The 19498-nt window shown below is 47.7% G+C and overlaps 1 long non-coding RNA gene across 1 annotated transcript; it reads right to left on the bottom strand.

Annotated features, from left to right (window-relative positions):
* Positions 1-7016: 7016 nt before the first annotated feature.
* On the bottom strand, positions 7017-17773 carry LOC136159409 (uncharacterized). Its single transcript, XR_010661464.1, has 3 exons — positions 17675-17773; positions 8393-8640; positions 7017-7068 (listed from the first exon to the last, which is right to left on the bottom strand). It is a non-coding gene; the product is annotated as an uncharacterized lncRNA (long non-coding RNA).
* Between the last annotated feature and the right edge of the window lie 1725 nt (positions 17774-19498).

Raw genomic sequence — 19498 nt, 5'->3', positions numbered from 1 at the left:
TTCAGAGAAGGTGAAGGAAGGGTGTTGAAGAAACAGCACAAGCCAAGGCTTGGAGGCTTGAGTTGAGATGGAGGGTGGGACTTGGGATGAATCCAGGCCTGGATCTGGCTTTGCCTGAGTTCTGTGGCTCCCCTGTACCTCTTCCTCTTCCCTGGCCTCTGCCCTCCACTCAGCGGTTCCCTGACTCCCACTTCCCTTTTCCAATCCTTCATAATTTTCTCTGATTTCTCATTTTGGGCTGCAGTAGTTTGGGGAGAGAAGTTTCTTCTGGGCCCAGGAACACACACGTGCACAAATCAAGGGCACTGTGTGTATCACCCACATGCAGAAGGTGACCCAGGTACCACCCTCCTCCCGAGTTCACTGAAGTGGGGACAGGGAAGAAGCGAAAGGTCTCCAGAGGGCCTGGGTGGCTGAATCGTGGGGTGGGATGGGGCTGAGGTCTGAGACAAGTCAGAGGCCATGTATCCCTGTGTCCTCCCTCCCTCGTGGTCACTAGATTGCTGCAGCAGCTCCAGGCATCTCATATTTACTTGACTGTGCCCACCAGGGCTCTGTTCATCCCTTGTGGCCCGGGCAGACCCATGCTCACACCTGGATGCCAGGGATCCTGGTAAACAGAGCGCCTGGTGTCGGCAGCATCTAGGTAGTTGGTGGGCTCTCCCAGCCAGGGAGCCAAGGTGTTGGCCTGTGGGGCCTTGGAGGGAGAGGTCACCACGGGGATGGAAGAGGAGCAGCTGGAAAGACAGAAGGAAACCTGGGTGTGGTCAGAGACCCTGAGATGAGGGTGTCCCCAGCAGAGTCAGGGGGCAGAGTCGAAGGTCCCTGAGTGTCCATTGCATTATGGCTGAGTGGCTGGAGTGGGAAGTGGCCAGGCAAGGGCAGCAGGTAGAGGCGCTGAGGAAGTGGAGGCAGTGAAGGGTTGTTGGAGAAGAAAGAGTGAGCGTAGGGGCTGCTGGTGGGCGGCGGAGGGCACTTTAAAGAAGGGGGTGACTTTACTCGAGCCAGGCTAGGGATCCAGGGTGTCTGTGACTGGACAGGGTCCCAGGAAGGAGGAGAGGGTGTACCAGAGCGGAGGGCAGCTGAGGGGGAGGCCAGAGGAGTCCCCCAGGCCCCTCAGCTCCCTGCGCTGTAGACTAGGAAACCGGCTCAGAGATGCCGCACCTCCACCTCGCCCCCTGGTCGCCACCAGCAGGCAGGGATTCGGCCCAGAATTTGGCTCTGACTTTTGGGTTACTCTGGTTGAGGTTGGGTCATCTCCCTGGGATATAGTTCTACTTGTTTTGGAGGCCGCTCTTCCAAAATGAGCTTCTGTCAGTCTGCAAAAGATGGAAACCCAGTACTTCAGTATGTAAATTTGAGTCAGCCTTGGTCTACCACAGTCTCAATTTTTGCTCAAAAATCTCATTGTAGAGCTTTAATAAAACGTTTAGTTTACACATGTCCTTGAGGGTCCCCCAGTCCCCTTTTCTGCAGCCCCTGGTCTGAGAAGACCCCACATGCCGCGGGGGAAATAAGCCTGTGACCCACATCTACTGAGGCCGAGCTCTAGAGCTCGTGCTCTGCATCAAGAGAATTCACCACAATGAGAAGCCCACATACCATAACTGGAGAGCAGCCTCTGCCTGCTGCAGCCAGAGAAATCCCTCGAGAAGCAGTGAAGACCCAGCACAGCCAAAAATAAATAAAAATTTTAAAAAATCAACATATGCTCAGATGCTTGAGACCTCAGCAAGGGAAACATTGTCCTCCTCTCTGAAATGATGTCAGGATATATTCCGGGCTTCAGAGCTCTGGGGTCAGCCTTTAGCAAAGTGGTTATTACAGGAAATAAGGAAACCACTTCTGTGTTTGCTGTTGAAGGCATGATGTCACTCAGTGGTCCTTACATTAAGAGTACACAGAGCTTTCTTCTAGCCGGGTGTTAGGAAAATGCAACTCACCGGGGAACTAGCCTGTTTCCGCCTTTCCAGTAAGGAGAACTGAGTAACTCGCCCTGTTTCCCTTTTTACTCCAGCTGCCAGGAAACTCAGGCAAATCTGAAGCTCAATTTTAGCATCTTTGCCATATTTGCCTTCTTCTTTTCTCCTGAACCTGATTTTCTACTTTCACATTCCTAGATTTTTGTATACATGAGAAAGAGTCTGGGAGATATGGATTCTCAACATGAAAGAAAGGGAAGAAGATGGAATAAAAATCTCAGGCAAAACCCAAGTGTAGTGGTCAGGGGAGACCAAAGTTTTGGCCACCAGCCTGCTGTGTATCCTTGGGCCACTCATTCATATTCTCTGATTCCTTCTGACCTCCTGACCATCTCTCAGCCTCCTCTGCAGGCTCGCTTTCTCCACGTGTCCTGAAGTGTTTGTTCATACATATTTATGAAGTGCCAATCTGCTCTGTTGTGTAACAAATCACTCCAAAACTTCCTGTTGGATCTAAATGACATTGGTTTTGCTCACACATCTGTAATGTAGGCAGAGCTCAATGGGGACAGCCGGTCTCAACTCCAGCTGGTGTCAACTGGGGCAGCCCAAGACTGGTCCTGGGATATCTGACGACTCTCTGTTTTGCATGTTTGGTGACAGGTCTGTGGGCCTGAGCATCTAGAACTTCTTGGCATCTCTTTCTTGCTGTCTGTGGCCTCTCCACTTGGCCCCTTCAACATGGCGTTTCCAGGGTAGCCAGTAGCTTTGGGAGCCGGGGTGTGTGGCCCATGGAAGAGCCAGGTGGAGATAGTCTCCTTTTATGAGCTGGCCTTGGAAGCCTGTCAGTGTCACTCCCACCTCAGTCACAGGGTCACACTGGGAGAAGATATGTGGGAGAACACCCCCTGCCACTCTTCCTCACGCCAGTCAGCACACTGGGCCCTGCAGACGTGGACACAGTGGTGTGTAGGATGCTGGCAACCCTCATGGTTCAAGGCCTGCACCCCCACACCGACTTTCCGTCCAGTGCTCCGTTCTGACTCCTGATCTACATTTCCGTTTCCCACCTGACAACTCCATTCAGGTGCTTTCTCAGCTCAGTGGGTCCCCAAACTGGCTCCCTGCATGTTTTCCCGCCCCTGCCCCCAACCCATCCCCCGTCACTCAGGTGGGATCCCAGCTGTCAACTTTGACCCCTTCTCTTCCCCCCTCCCTGCCTGGACAATCAATGTTCCCTAGAGCCTGGTGTCTGAAATGACTCTCAGAGCCGTGGACTCCCTATTCAGGAACCCTTCCTCCTTGCTGCCACCTCCCTATTCGGGCCACCATTGTCCTTGCTCTTGTGACAGGCCGAGTACGTCCTTTGGCCTCAAGCCTTGGCCCACCCTTACCCTGACCCTTTGCCCTCATAGTACCCAGACTGACTTTTCTAAGACATAAATCTGGTCATGTCACTCTTCTGCCTAAGAACCTTTAGTGGCTCCCTTTTGCCTTCAGGACAGCAATATTTGTTTTCCTTGCTGGATCATAAACTCTAAGGGGCTGGTTCTAACTCGTTAGCCTGAGGAACATGGTGATGTTAAGCACTTGTTGAATGAACAAATGGCTGTGGTGGGTGTCAGGGTTTGACCAACTCAGTTCTCAGGACCTTTTGATTCCCGACTTTCTACGTCTTACAACTGTAAAGTCCCTTCTAACCAAAAGGCAGGTGGCTAGCCGGCAACTCTTCTCCATCTGCTAACAATGGTTTCAGAGGTGGTAATGCTCCCAGTGGGGCCCTGGGATGAAATGAGAGCCATTATTTCACTCTGAGGTTGATCATCCCCATATGATCTTGGCAGATCTGGTAACCAGAACCTTCAGTCATCAGGAAGCCCTGTCCCTAGGCCAGGCTGGGCCATAGGACTCATGTCCGGGAATGATGATATAGATCAGCTTGTGATGGCAATGGGCCTGCAATCCTGAAATCCCAGAGTGTTCTGCTCAAAGGCCCCTTATGGTTACAGAGGAGAAAATGGTGGCAGGGCTTTTTATTCTTTATCTCCTGTCTGATCGCCTTGGTTGCCCCTCAGACTCTGCTGTTTGGCTCACCAGGCTGTTGGGAGTGCTGAGAGGAGGACCCATCTGGTTTCTTCACATGACCCCAGGCCCACAGGGCCCTGAGATGGTCCTGGGACAGATGGGGCATGTGAATTGGCTTAAGTCATCACTGAGTGGGGATGAACAAAGACTCCTGACTCCCACCTGCTAGAACTTTCTCTCTGGGCCCAGATCTACAGGCCAGGACAAGGGGCCTCACAGCTGGGGGTCACTCTGGGAGGGGTGGGGGTGGAGGGCATGGGATATACCAGGCAGTCAAGCTTCCCCTGCTTCCTCCGTCCCCCTCGGCTGTGTGACAGGAGCTAAAGGCTTCAGTCACATAAGCCTCAGTCTCCAACTCTATAGAATGGGCCCATTTGCCCACCCAAGACCAACCCAGAGCGCCCTCTTCGAGGCTCAAGGGCTCTGGGCTCCCAGTAAGTGGTTGGAGCCTGGCAGACATGGCCAGGTCCCCACCAGCTGCGGCCCACTTTCCCTTCCTGGGCCTCTTTTTCCTTCTCTCTAAAACCTGGGATCATGTCAGCACCTCCCACGAGGGAAGGTGTGAGGAATTTCATGAAAGAATCGGCGCCATGGGGGGGACCCAGGAGGTTCTGACGCCCTCTTCCCTTCCGTCTTCCTCGGGTTCCTCTGAGACCAAAACCGGCCCACGGGCTCCACCCTGTGGTGGCCGAGGGCACACCACTCAGGAGAAGTCGGCCTGGAGCTCCTCTGAGGGGTCTGTGTGGGGCTCAGGGCTGGGCCCCGGGAATAGCGTGGCAGCGGCGCCCCTAACCTGCCTTCTCTTTCATTCTCCATCACTTCCCTCCCTGAGTCTCCATGCTGGCTCAGGGTGGGGATGGGGGTGGTAGTGAAATGATGTCTTGGGGGTGATGGGTGAGGGGTAAGGAGGTGCTGGGGTGGTAGGTAAGGCCAGGACCAAGGGAGGCAGACCAGGTCATACAACTGCTAGGTGAGATTTGGTCTTTATTTCAATGGTAAAAAATTAACATTATTTTGATATTTTGTTCACTATGACTTTTTCGCACTGATTTCCAAAGCTATCACCTAAAGGTTAATTTATCTTGATTAGTGACTTTGGCTTCCCTTTAGATTCTGCACCAGAGATGACTGCCTCAAGTGTCTCACCCTAGTCCAGTCCCTGTTGGGGGGTAGTGGGGGTAAGTGGGAGGAGGCTGGGCTTCAGCTGGAAAAGTCTCACAGGCAACCTCTTGACTCCATCCAGTGACTGGCCCACCCTCCCAGCCTCCCTCCATCATCCACCATCCGTCCTTTCCTCCATCCCTTCACCACCTGTCCATCTGCCAGGGTGGTTGAGAACTTGCATTCTGCATTTAGATGGCCTGCATTTGCATCCTGGTATCCCATCCTGGGTGACCTATGTGTCCATTCAACATCTACAGGTTCAATTTAATAGAGTTTTACATTTAAAAATAATTCCTGTAATACTTGATTACATCGTTAAACAATCCATTGATCTCTGATGTTCACAAACGTTCAGTGAAATAGTTATGATTATCCTCATTTTACAGATGAGAAACTGAGGTCCCCCGGGTGAAGTGTATTGTCCAGGGTCCCAGGGTCTGTGGGTGGTAGGGATGTGAGATCCCACAATGATCACATCTGTCTTTTCATGTCACTGCCTCTGCTTAAGACAGAGTGAGGTCCAGCCACGCCCTGGACAGCCAGTCAGATGGGGTAGTCCATCCTCTGATGATTCTATGGGCACGTGATGAGTTCTCGGAACAGGTATGCAGGTCATTATGGATTGTGGGTGGAGATAACCAGTGAAGGGACCAAAGGGGAGGTTATGTGAACTGGCTTGGAGGAGAGAAGGCAGAAGAAGGCGGGGGATCGAGTGGTGGGAACAGCATATGCAGACCATAGAGGTGATGCTGAGCAGGTGACCTAGACTCATCTGTGGATTGGAGTGCATGTTGTTGGGTGAGAGAATCTGTGCTTGTGGCTTTAGTAGGGGGCGGGGAGATAAGCTTTCAAAGAAAAATGGCCGCTAGACCGTGGGAGGTTTTGCATGCCAGAACACAGCATATATTTCTTATCTTACCAGACTGATAATAGATCAGGAAGGAACCAACCTTGGTAGGAAACCTCTCATGTGCCAGACACTGTAGAGGGGTGTTCATGTATTTTGTCTCCAGAGCTCCTCACCGCATCCCTTTGAGACAGCCATTGTGATCTTGTTTCATAGATGAGTGAGGCTGAGTCCTAGAAAGGTTCTGTGACCCCCGTGGATCACATAACCAGGTGTGGAGAGCTGGGAGCCAAGCCTACCGCTAATTTACAGTTTAGAAAGGTTGCTCTGACAGTTATATTTTTTTAAAAAAGGACTTGATAAGACAGATTAAAAGTAGACGATACAAATGATTTTCAACAACGAGGCCAAGACCATTCAATGAAGAAAAGTATTATTTTCAACAACAGGTGCTAGGAAAACTGGATATCCACATGCAAGAGAATGAAGCTGGTCCCTTACCTAATACCAGCTACAAACATTAACTCAAAATGGATCAAAGGCCTAAAGGTAAGACCTAAAACAAGAAATTTTTTTGAAGAAAACACAGAACAGAATTTTCATGGCATTGGAATTGGCAATGATTTCTTGGATAAGACATCAAAGGCACAGGTGACAAAAGAAAAAGATACATAGATTGGAGTTCATAAAAATTTTAAAAATTAGTGCAAAAACACACTATCAACAGAGTAAAAATGCAACCCAGGGAATGGGTGAAAATATTTGCAAATCATATATCTGATAAAGGATTATTGTTGTTCAGTTGCTAAGTTAAGACTGATTCTGTGACCCCATGGACTGCAGCACACTAAGCTTCCCTGTCCTTCACCATCTCCCGGAATTTGCTCAAACTCATGTCCATTGAATCAGTGATGCCATCCAACCATTTCATCCTCTATTGTCTCCTTCTCCTCCTGCCTTCAATCTTTTCCAGCATCAGGGTCTTTTCCAATAAGCTGTCTCTTCACATCAGGTGGCCAAAGTATTGGAACTTCAGCTTTGGCATCAGTCCTGTCAATGAATATTCAGGGTTGATTTCCTTTAGGATAAGGGATTAGTATACAGGATATATACAGAACTTCTAAAACTCAACAACAGATAAACATACAGCCCAATTAAAAAAATGGCCAAATGACTTGAACACACATTTTTTCAGAGAAGACATACAAATGGTTAATAAACACATAAAAAGATGCTCAGCATCACTGATCATCAGAGAAATGTAGAACTACAGTGAGATACAATCTCATATCCATTAGGATGACTATTGTTTTACAAAAGCAGACAAACAGGAAACAAGAAGTGTTGGTAAGGATGTGGAGAAATTGGATCCCTTGTGCACTGTTGGTGGGGACGTAAAATGGTACAATTGCTGTAGAAAACTACAGGGTGGTTCCTCAAGAAATTAAAAATGGAATTACCATATGATCCAGAAATTCCACTTCTGGGTATAGACCCCAAAGAATTGAAAACAGATCCTCAAAGGTACCCACGTTTGTGGCAGCATTATTCACAATAGCTGAAATGTGGAAGCAACCCACAGTTGGTTGGATAGGTAAGCAAAATGTGGTCTATACACGTGATGGAATATGATTCAGCCTTAAAGAAGAGGAAATTCTTTTGAAGAAAGGAAATTTTTTGAAGAAATTCTGCAGAATGAAGAATGTCTTCCAGTTCCATCCAGGCAACATGGAACTTGAGGACATTAAGCTAAGTGAAAAAAATCCCAAAGGGACAAATACTATATGATTCCATTTATATGAGGTCCTTTGAGTAGTCAAGATCATAGAGACAGAAAGTAGGACAGCGGTTGCCAGGGGTTGGGGGGAGGGGTGCTGGGAGTGACTGTTTAATGGGGACAGAGTTTCAGTTTCACAACATGAAAAGAGCTATGGGGGGTTGCTGGATGAACATTATGAGTGCATTTAATACCACAGGACTATACACTTCAAGTTAAGATGGTGAATTTTGTGTTATGTGTGCATTTGTGGTATGTATTTACATATTACAAACGTATGTGTATATTATATGTGTTTACACATGACACTGTATCGTGGGTTGACACATCTGGAACTCCACAGTGAGATCTAGCTTGCTGTATGCATCTGGGCGTCATCACTATGTTTATGACCACAGGGTCATGGAACTGCATGAAGTCATGGTGGCTTTGGAGTGAGAAAAGGACTGAGCTCAGATCCCCGTGGAGCACTGTGCTAAAGGTTCCAAGCTGGATGAAGGGCACAGAGATGAGAATGGGGTTAGACAGGTAGGACTGCAGGAGAGAGGTCAGGGAAGGTGAGGGCAGGATCTAGAGACATCAGCTGTTCATGCTTACTTGGTGTCTGCTGTTCCTTAACCAGAGAGGGTCTTGGCTTTCTTTTGGAACCAGCACACCTCCACTTTCAGTCCAGGTGATTTATGAGGCTGACCTCATCCGTAGCTCCAGGAAGTGGTGGAGAAGGCACGACCCAGGTGCAACTAATAATATTCCATCCCCTGGCTGCTGTGACTGGTTCAGCTGTGACTGGTTCAGCAGTAGTCCCATGACTGAAGTAGGGCCAGTGAGATTCAATCCTGGGATTTCTGCCAGAACAAGGAGGAAGACAAACTTTCAGGTGTGATTTCTAGCTGGGTTGATGATGCAAAGCTGGAGCCTCCTGTGCCACCAGAAGGAGCCTGAGAATTAAGCCAAAGCAGAGGATGGTGAGTGGGGAGATGCAGAGCGAGAGAGATTGAGTCTGGATGCCTTCTTATAAGGGCTTCCAGGTGATGAAGTGGTTAAGAACCCACCTGCCAGTGCAGGAGACACAGAAGACGTGGGTTCAATCCCTGGGTCAGGAAGATCCCCTGGAGGCAGAAATGCCCACTCCAGTTTTCTTGCCTGGAAAATCCCATGGAGAGAGGAAACTGACAGGCTACAGCCCAAAAGGTCGAAAAGAGTCGGACACGACTGAGCAGGGACACACGAACGACATGATATGAGCTTCTGGATCCATCCTTGCCTGAAGCCTGGACAACCATTAATAATTCCCTTTTTGGCTATGGTAAACATTAAAAATTGTCTCACTCAACACTATTCTCAATCCATCTTCTCCTTTCCTTCCTCTGCGACAGGGTCTGAAATGCTAAATTATTATTTCTGAGCCTCCCTTACAGCCAAGGGTGGCCATGTGACACTTTATCACCAATAAGGAAGTCCCTGGGGAAGCATGCTCCTTCCTGAGTAAAAGGAAATTCTCATTAAGAGAATGCAATTTGGGGTCCTTTGCCCTTCCGCCTTCTTGTTGCTTGGAATGTGACTGTGAGGCTGGGGCAGGGGGGTGAGTGTGTGGCCACCGTCTTGCAGCAACAAGCTGCAGATGCAGGACACGCGCTAAGGATGATGGGACCAAGACACGGGCAGAGCCGAGGCTCCCGACGGCATCACAGGACTGCTGCTTCAGGCCTGGGCGGCCTCCTCCTGACGTTTTGCTGAATAGGCAATAAGGCCCCCTACCTGATCAAACTGACTCATTTGAAAAGACCCTGATGCTGGGAAAGATTGAAGGTGGGATGAGAAGGGGACGACAGAGGATGAGATGGTTGGATGGCATCACCAACTCAATGGACATGAGTTTGAGTAAACTCCGGGAGTTGGTGATGGACAGGGAGGCCCGTGCTGTGGTCCATGGGGTCTCAAAGAGTCAGACACGACTGAGCGACTGAACTGACTGACCTGCTCAAGCCCCTGCTGCTGAGTCTGTTACCTGCAGCAGAGTGGAGTCTGTAGACCCCTGGAGCTCGGACAAAGGAAGCCAAGCAAATGCAAGGCAAGTATGTTTAAAAGGGCAGGGAGTGCAGCCGAGTGATGCAGGCAGGCTGGGGGAACGGAGCATGTGATGGAGCCCTGGGTGAGCCCACTTGCCTTCTCTGACCCTCCCCTCACTGCTTTTCTGTGCCACTCAGCCTGGAAAGTTCCTGCTTGTGGCCTAGGCTGCAGCTCCCCTTGGTCAGCTCTGCGGTGTTCTAGGGGTCGTTCCTGGAGGCCCACCCACCCACAGAATACTTCCTGTGATTTTTAAAGCACCCACTTCTCCACCTTAAATCCCTCTCTGCTGAAGATAACTAGGGTGGTTTTAGTTCCCGCATGAAAACATGACTGATACAGGATCAAGAAGTGGCCCTTGGGTCTAGGAATCTGGAAGTCCCAAGTGACCTTTGAGAGAGTGGTTTCAATGGAGTGGTGAGGGGCAATTGGTTTTGGAGCTCCATTGGTGCCTTCAAAGAACACAGCCTAATAAATAGATACAGGCCAATCTCCAGAAGTACAGTACTGTGGAAGAGACTAATTATGTAGATTTAGCTCCCAAGTGTGTCTTTGGCTCACTGAGGCCCCTGGCCTCCAGCCCTTCTAGGCCTAGTCCCTGGGCCCCTCCTCTTTGTGTATTGACGTCTGGGTCTGGTCTTGCTAGAGTTGTGCCACAGAAAAACCAGATCGCAGTGGGTGAGGGGTTTCCTAAGAGGTAAGGCCAAGAGATGGCTTGGATAGGTGGGTAGACGCTTGGAGGAACACAGAGGTAAAGCCCCGGGACTGTTCCCCTGTAAGATGGGAGGCTCAGTGTGGGAAGGGGTGAATGTGGGAAAGCAGTTGGAGATGCTGCAGAAAGAACAGAGCAGCATCCTAGAGGAGAGGAGAGGGACAGGTGATGAAAAGGGAAACCTGGCCCAGTGGCCTCAGCCTCCCAGATATTTAGGAGTGTTTTTGGCTCACACATCACTGGCCTGGTGCTCACGGCTCTCCAGCAAGTGAAGGGGGTGGGTGTGACCACACAGCTGACTCCAGGCCCGTGAGTCGAGGGAGAAGGAAGTTGGAGGAGGACCCATCTCTGGCTGGGTTAGAGTGAGATGGGAGTTGAGGTCTACTGAAGGGGAAGGTTTGTGGTTCCTGAATAGGTGATGGTCAGAGGGCCCGGGGTGTGTGTGAAAGAGCACCCTCAAGGGCTCAGTAAGGGGATGGCTGAGACCTCAGTGACTTGTCAAGACTGAAGGTGGAGTTTGCCCTAAGGGACGTTCTCCAATCACGGTGTGCTGCCCATGGATGGGCTGGGTAGAGGGTGGGGGGTAGGAGGTAGGCAGGCAGCCAGTGTGTGGTTGGAAGAACAAAGTAGGGAGAAATTAAGGGTGCTTTTGGTAACTTGGGCAGGAAGAGCAATCTGAGAATGAGCTACTGTCTGGGGTGTGAAGGGGAGGAAGAGATGGGGTCCAGGGCAGGACCCAAAGCTGAGTGAGGGTGGGTCTCCAGGAAAGCCTGGAGAGGGGACAGATATCCCCCCCGCCCCGATATTTCATACTCAGTGACAAGTATACGGTAAGAGGGATTTTCCACGCTTATATTTCTAGTCTGGCTCCTTCCCTTGCTCCAGACACATCATCCAACTCCATACTTGACATTCTCATGTCCAACAGTCTTCTCAACTGAAACTTCCTGAACGGAAGCCTGAATTCCCCATCCTGCAAACCCTCTCCTCCCACCATCACCCCCTCCTGGTTAAATGGCACGTCTGCCTGCCAAGTTGCTAAGAAGGAAACCGGCACCATCCTTGACTCCATCAGCCTGTAGACCGCACAGCATATATCTTGGGTCCAGCCACTTTGTACCTCCTCCACCACCACCTTGGTGGTCCTAGCGTCCGTCCCCTCTCCCCTGGACATTTCTGTGATGACAGGGCTTCCCGGCTTCTGCCCTCGTTCCACGATGGTCTATTCCTCACATGGCCACCAGAGGGCGCCATATCGATGTGGCGCCTGTGGCTTCCCGGTTCACAGGCTGAGCGCACAGTCGTGCCTGGAGCCTGTCGGCCTGCTGGCCACTTGGCCTGGTGCACTTCATTCAAGCTCCACGGGCCTTTTTGCTGCGCCTGAGAACACTTCGAGCTCCTCCCCACCTTTGCCCTTGGCAGGTCCCTCCTGCCGTGCTCAGCCTTCGATCTCTGAGAACTCAGCCTGGTTTCTAGTCGGACTAAGTCCGCCTCTGCCCTTCGGTGTCAATCTCTTCTCCCCAGCCTCCTTTGTTATTTTTTTCAGGGTACTTTCACCACCTGTATTTCATTCTGTTTATTATAGTCTTTATAGTCCGTGTCCCTGCCGGCTCTGAGCTCTCCTGGGCAGAGTCTTGGCCCTTCCCACTGCCGTATCCCCAGGGCCCAGTGCCCAGGACGAGTTGTTGAAGATGCTCTGAGTAGCGCGTGTCAGTCTGGCCTGGCACAGGTGACCTGTAGTCTGGGGGTGTCCTCCCCACCCCCAGGCCAGGTCCTGATGAAGGTGCTCCCCTCCGCCTCCCTGCCTAGGGTTAGGGCTCCGGCTCACCCACTTGAGAGCAGGCAGAGCTGGACAACTGGCCATCGCAAGGGGACAAGGCAGAAGGTGAGAGTGACGGGGATAAAGGCTGGGGGTCCGTGTGGGAGGAGGGGACACTGAGAGCGGATGGAGTAGAAGGTGTCCCAAGACCCCTGGCCTCTGTCCTCTGTCCCAAGGAGTTTCTGCGCCTTGGTTTGTCCTGTGTGGTTCATGTGGTGCCTGAAGGCTGACAGGCAGGCTGACTGGAGGATGGGGGTGGTCTCTGCTCCTCCCTGCTCACGGTAAGGGTAGGGGCTGTGCTGAGGAGTGGGGAGGTGAGTGGTGGGAGCTGGGGGGACACCCATTACAGAGTCTTGGGGAGAAATAACATCTGGCCTGGCAGGAGGAGGAGCACAGATTTCTGGCAGGAAGAATGGCAGGTGCAAGGCCACTCTGAGTGGGCAGTGGAGGGCCTCTGGGGTCTGGCCTAGTGGCGACAGAGGGTGAAGGGGGGTGGGGACCAGCATGGAGACCCTCCTGCCCTAACCAGATGGAAGTAGGCCTTCTCTGGGGGAAAACAGACTCCTGCCAGCACTGATACTGACGCATTGGAACACCTCTGGAGAGAAACGGTGAGTTCTGAGCCAGGCTGTGAGATGGACTGTGAGAGAAGGAGGTAGAACTATTCAGGAGGGAGAACCCTCAAGGCCCTGGATGCTGGACGGAGAGAAGGGAAAGCCCAGGAATGCTGCCCAGTTCAAGGCTAACCAAACCCAAGTATGAAGGTAGCACGAGATGAAGGTCGCTTCAGACAGTGGGGAGAAGATACACTCTTGGGGTAGATGGTGTCGGTCAAGGGGCAGCCATCTAGGACTTCCCTGGTGGTTCAGTGGTTAAGAATCTGCCTTCCAATGCAGGGGACATGGGTTCAATCCCTGGTCGGGAACTAAGATCCCACATGCTGGGACAACTAAGCCTATGAGCCACAACTATTAAACTCTGGAGCTTGTGTTCTGCAAAGAGAATCCTACATGCTGCAGTGAAGACCCAGCACAGCCAAAAAAAGAAAAAGAAAAAAGGCGGGTAGCCATTTGGAAAGAATAAGGTAAGAGTGGTACCTCACATGGTACAGTGTGATACTATCAGATGCGTCAACTAGCCAAACGTAAAACCGAGATCATGACAGCAAGGAGAAACCATAGAAGACTCTAGAAAAGCAATTTCAGGATGGCAGAGGCCTTTCTAAGAGTTACAAAGAAGCTAGAAGCCAGGCAAGAAAAGACAGAGAGACTGCATGACATGCTTCTGAAGAAGTCTGCTTGGTTCAAGCCACTATTAATAACATGGTGACAATCTAGGTAAATGTGGTTGTAACCCATGTGACAAAGAACTAATTTCCCTAAAATGAAAATCAATGAAAAAGACCAAGCCAGAATAAGAAAATGGGCAAAGGGCATGAAAATACAGTGCCCAGAAAAGGGAAATGAAGATGGCTTTCAACGCTATGAAAAAAAAAATGCCCGCTCGTGTTAAAAGCAATGCAAATTAAGATGCCATTGCTCTCTCTTTTTTTGGCTTCTTGGAATATCAAACATAAGAAAGTCACCTAAAAGACTGTTGATGAGAACAAGGAGAAAAGAGCTTTCATGCACTGCTGGTGGGAGGGTGGCTGACACAGCCCAGGAGGGGATTTGAGACAAATGACAGCTCTAGCACCCAGCAGTCTTCAGACACTCACACCTGACCGAACGGTATGTGCACATTGTAATACATGGCAGCAGAGCTGGAGGAAAAACAGGTTGAGGAAAACCAAACCATCCTTCAGTAGGAAGGAATCAGATCAACTCCAGCATGTGAAATAATGGAATTCTGTCCAGCGGCAAAAGTGAATGAGGAAGCTCTTCATCGGCAAATACGGAACAAACTCGAAGGTAAATAATAAATGGACCAGCTACGTGTGAGACACCAGGCATCGTGTGCTCCCTTTGCGGGTGAGATAAAGGAAATAATGAACGCCTTTTTCTGTTGGGATACTTCCAGAAGGACACAAAGGAAACTGGCAATGAAGGTGGTTTTCTAGGAGGAGACTGAGTGGCTGGGCTAGAAGATAGGCTTATTCATGACTTGTCATGGCCAGTTCGTGTGTGCCTTTTAGGTTTTAGACCATGGGAATGTATTGCTCATTCAGAGCTAATGTCAAAATATTAAAATAAAAAATTTTAAAAGCTTAACAGTGATGCTGTCTAGGCCCTAGTTTAGGATAATTGTGTTGTAATGGGATGGGAGATGGGGAAGGCTGTAGAGTTGGAGGAACCAGGGGGCTGTCTTCGGGGGATAGGGGGAGCCCCTCCAGTGGGCAGGGGAGTGAGATCCAGGAGTCATATTTTGGGGATGGTGATAGAACCCAGAGAGGGCTGAGATGACTCTAGGGGGTGTAAGAGGAAGGTCAAGACAGCACCCCAGGAGAAGACGTGTGAAAGAGAGGAGGAGGATGGTGACCTGGCCGGGGAACCAGGGCTGGAGGGGCAGTTCCAGTGATCCATCGATCGGAGGGTGGTCTGGGGGTATGCGGGGAGGGCTGGGCAGCAAGAGTGGCCTGGCTGTGCTCGGTCCTGGGTGTGTCTGGGACTCAAAACCTGATCCAGGGGTAGAAGGAGAGTACTTGATGAAGCAAGGGGTCCACGCTCTGCATCCAGGGCTTTGTGGGGAATCTCCCAAGCAAAAGTCCCCTCCCTGTGCCCTGAACTTGCCCCCTGGAGGCTGCTGGGCCTGTTCTGGGCTCCTCTAGCAGGAAGGAGGGAGCTGACTGGAAGTGGAAAGTGGCCCAAAGCGATCGGCAGAGGCAGCTGGGTTGGGGCCCAGGGTAGCAAACAGCCCTCAGCGGCTATTTGAACCAAAACTCAAGGAATTTAACTCCAGAGCCCAGTCATTCTGGGAGGATCATGCCAGACTGGGGGTCAGATTCAATCAATGGGGACTGCCTGGAACTAGTCACCCCTCCTCTTCATTTTTTTTTTAATTTTTAAACTAAAAAATATATATTTTTGGCCACACTGAGTGGCATGTGGGATCTTGGTGCCCCGACCAGGATTCGAACCTACGACCACTGCAGTGGAAGTGCAGAATCTTAAATACTAAATGGCCAGGGACTTCTCTGGCCACCCCTTTCTGACATTTCTTGATTGTGGTGCTGAGCTTGGGGCTGACCAAGGCAGAGTGAGCCTCCACTCAAGTCAGTTCCTAGCGCTGCCTCTAGGGGGCCTGCAAGAGACACCCAGGGCAACTTCATCCCATTGTTTTGTTTTGCTTTCTTAATTTAAAAATTATTTCTGTAACAATTTACTAAGTTCCATATCAGTGCCAGATATTAGAATACAAGGAAGACTTAGAAAATGTTGGCTGCTATTCTAATAAAAGGTTACATTTTTATGAAGATTTAACAATTTTAAAGTTGTATGCATTTGATGATACAGCCCAAAGATTTATAAATAAAAAGTAAAAAGCAACAGAATTACAGGAACTGAGAAATTCACCATTATAGTGTGAGAGTTCACATATCAATACCCTTCTCAGGAGCTGATAGATCAAGAGACAAATGAAAGCAATCTGTAATGATATAAAAGATTTAAGCAGACAGTTAACAGCTTTTACTCATGAGACACACATGGAACACATTTATTTTTAAGGTTTTTATTTTGTATTGGGATATAATCAATTAACAATGTTGTGATGGTTTCAATTGAACAGCAAAGGGACTCAGCCATACATATCCATGTATCCATCGCCCTCAAACACCCCTCCCATCCAGGCTGCCACATAACACTGAGCTGAGTTCCATGTGCTATACAGTTGGTCCTTGTTTGTTGTCCATTTGAAATATAGCAGTATGCATTCAGAACTCCCTAACCATCTCTCCCCACTGGGCAATCATATGTTCGTCCTCTAAGCCTGTGTGTCTCTTTCTGTTTTGTAAATAAATTCATTTGTATGAAGAACCTATACATTTATATTAAAAAAAAAAAACTCATACTAAGTCATACATGAAGCAAGTCTCAACAAATTTAAATGAATCAGTGAAATACAGTCCATGTTTTCTGACCACAATACCATTAGGAAGACAAAACAAAAAACCCCTTTCCCCAACATTTGAAGATTAATAACACATTTTCAAATGACACGGTCAAAAAATAATAATGAAAACATTAAGATACCTAGAACTAAAATACAATAAAATATTACACATCAAAATTGTACCACAATTTAAAAAAAGCAATAAGCTGTAGCTAAAGTAGTATTTGAGAAAAATTTATAGCCTCAAGAGCTTATATGAGGAACAAAACAAGGCTGGAAACTCATGACCTAAGCATTCAAAACTGAGAACTAAAATAAGAACAATAGAATAAACTCCAAGACCAGAAATTAAGTGGAAAAAATTATATAGTATAAAAGATATACAAGGCCAAAAGTCAGTTCTTTGAAAAGACTAATAAAATGAACAAATTTGGGAAACAATTAAGAACAAAGTTTGGAGACAAAAATAATCAATGTAGAATGAAAAGAAGGGATATAACAAAAATTTAAAAGTAGAGATAAAAAAGATACAAAGTAATACTATGAATAGCTTTATATCAGTAAATTTGAAAACCCAAGAAAAATAGAAAAATATATTGATTATTTCTATAAAAATAGACAAAAATTGACTCGAGAAGTAATTGAAATTTCAAATAGCTTTGTATCTATTAAAGAAATTGAATTAATAGTTTAAAATCTACCACTCCCTCCTCCTACATCATTCCAAACTAGGCACAGATGACTTTACAAATATTACAAAATATTCAATGAAGAGACAATTCAACATTGTCCAAACTTCTCTAAAAATGGAAAAAAAGATAATTACTGCTAACTCATTTCATGAAACTAGTATAACTTTGATACCTTCCCCTCAAAAAAAAAAAAAAAAGAACGTGAAAAAGGAAAATTACTGACAAATCTCACTGATGAACTTGGTGTCCTCCAAGTTCAAATATTGGCAGTTTGAAGCCAGCAATATATAAAAGACAATCATCATGACTGCATTTCTTAGGGTACAGTTTAAGCTGCTATAACAAAAAACCTCCCAACACAGTGGCTTAAAGAAGACAAGGTGTATTTCTGTCTCACATCCAGATGTGAATAGTTCGAATCTACCATCTCCCACACATCCAGGATTGCAGCCATATTTCTGTCAGTACTTCCTGTCGAGTGGAGAGGTAAAGACACATGGCATAGCCTTCAAGGAGATGGTAATACAAACTGCACTCACCACTTCCATTCATACCCTTTTCCTCCAGATGTAGTTACGGGACCACGTCTTGTTGCTGGGGACACTGAGAGATGTGGACTTCAGCTGGGTATGCGTGGGGTTGGCTACAAATCTTGGGGCTCTGTTCTTGAAATGGGGAATGGCTATTGAGGGATAATCAGCAGCATTTCCCAGATAGACTAAATTAGGTTTATGCAGAAATAAACCTGACTTCCCTAATTCATTGTTAAGTGAACATTTGTTTTTTTTTGTTTAGTTGTTAAGTCATGTCCGACTCTTTTGCGACCCCATGGGCTGTAGCCTGCAAGGCTCCTCTGTCCACAGGATTTCCCAGGCAAGAATATTGGAGTGGGTTGCCATTTCCTTCTCCAAGGGATCTTCTTAACCCAGGGGTTGAACCTGTGTCTTCTACATTGCAGACAGATTCTTTACTGCTGAGCCGCCAGGGAAGCCCCAAGTGAACATCAGGGAATGTATTAATATTATTTGCAGTATCTCCATAGATACATAAGAAAAAAAAAGCACTCAAAATGAAACACTTATGATCAAGATAAAGCTGTTATTACTAAGAATAGCAAAGAACTTTAACTGATAATAATATATGATAATAATAATAGTATCTGCCAAGAAGTGCCTGCATCATGTTCAGTGGTGAAATACTAGAAGCATTCTTTTTAAAATCAGAAATAAGCAAAGATGCCTGCCATCACTGATTCTATTCAACCCAAGGAATTATGTTATAAAAATTGGGAAGGAAGAAATAAAACTGTCATTCTTCACAGATAAAACTGTCTACAATAAGACTCGTTAGTAACAAACTCTCCATAAATTATAATAAGAATTTCCATCCAGGTTGCCATATATATAAGTGCAATCTACAATGTTTGACATTTTTCTATGTATAAGCAACAAACAGAAAATGACATTTTAAAAAGTGTTAGCTATAATGACACTGAAAGTAATAAGGTATCAAGGGATAAATCTTACTTTAAAAGTGCATGACATTTCTTGGGAGAAATTATAAAATTTTATTGAAAGCTATAAAGAAGAAATATGACATGTTAATGGTAGGAAGATTGAAGGATGTTACCAAGATGTCAATTCTCTCCAAATTCTTCTATAAATTGAATAGAATTCTAATCAAAATCCTGTCATAGTTTTTCTTGGAACTTGACAAGCTGATTCTAAAATTTCTGTGAAAGAGCAAATGGTTAGTGACAACTGTAACAACTTTGAAAAAGTTTGAGAGGAGACTTTGCCCTTCTGAATGTAATGACCTAACACAATTTCAGTAATTAAGGTAGCGTGCTGCTGGCTCCAGGGTGGATACATAGACCATTAGATGGAGAAGCTGGGAACAGACTCACACACTCACAGACACACTTGCTGCGGACAGCTCGGCTGCAGCTCACTGGGGACAAGATAGGCAGTTATCCTCATTAATGGTGCTGCTGGGATGTCCCTGGTGGTCCAGTGGTTAAGACTCTGCCTGCCAATGCGCGAGACGCAGGTTCGATCCCTGTTTGGGGAAGATCCCACTTGCTGCTGGGCAAATAAGCCCGTGCATCACTACTACTGAGCCTGTGCCCTAGGGCCCAGGAGTGCAACTACTGAGCCCAAAGTGCCACAGTTACTGAAACCTGCGTGCTCTAGAGCTCGTGCTCCACAGTAAGAGAAACCACGGCAAGAAGAAGCCTGTGCACCACAGCTAGAGAGTAGCCCTTGTTCTCCACAACTAAAGAAAAACCTGTGCAGCAAGAAAGACCCAGTGCAACCAAAAATAAATAAACAAACTTTTAAAAGTGGTCTGGAGTAATTGGTCAT

This window comes from Muntiacus reevesi, chromosome 1, assembly GCF_963930625.1.
Source record: "Muntiacus reevesi chromosome 1, mMunRee1.1, whole genome shotgun sequence".
NCBI lineage: Eukaryota > Metazoa > Chordata > Mammalia > Artiodactyla > Cervidae > Muntiacus > Muntiacus reevesi.
This window is presented reverse-complemented; position numbering and strand designations above follow the sequence as displayed.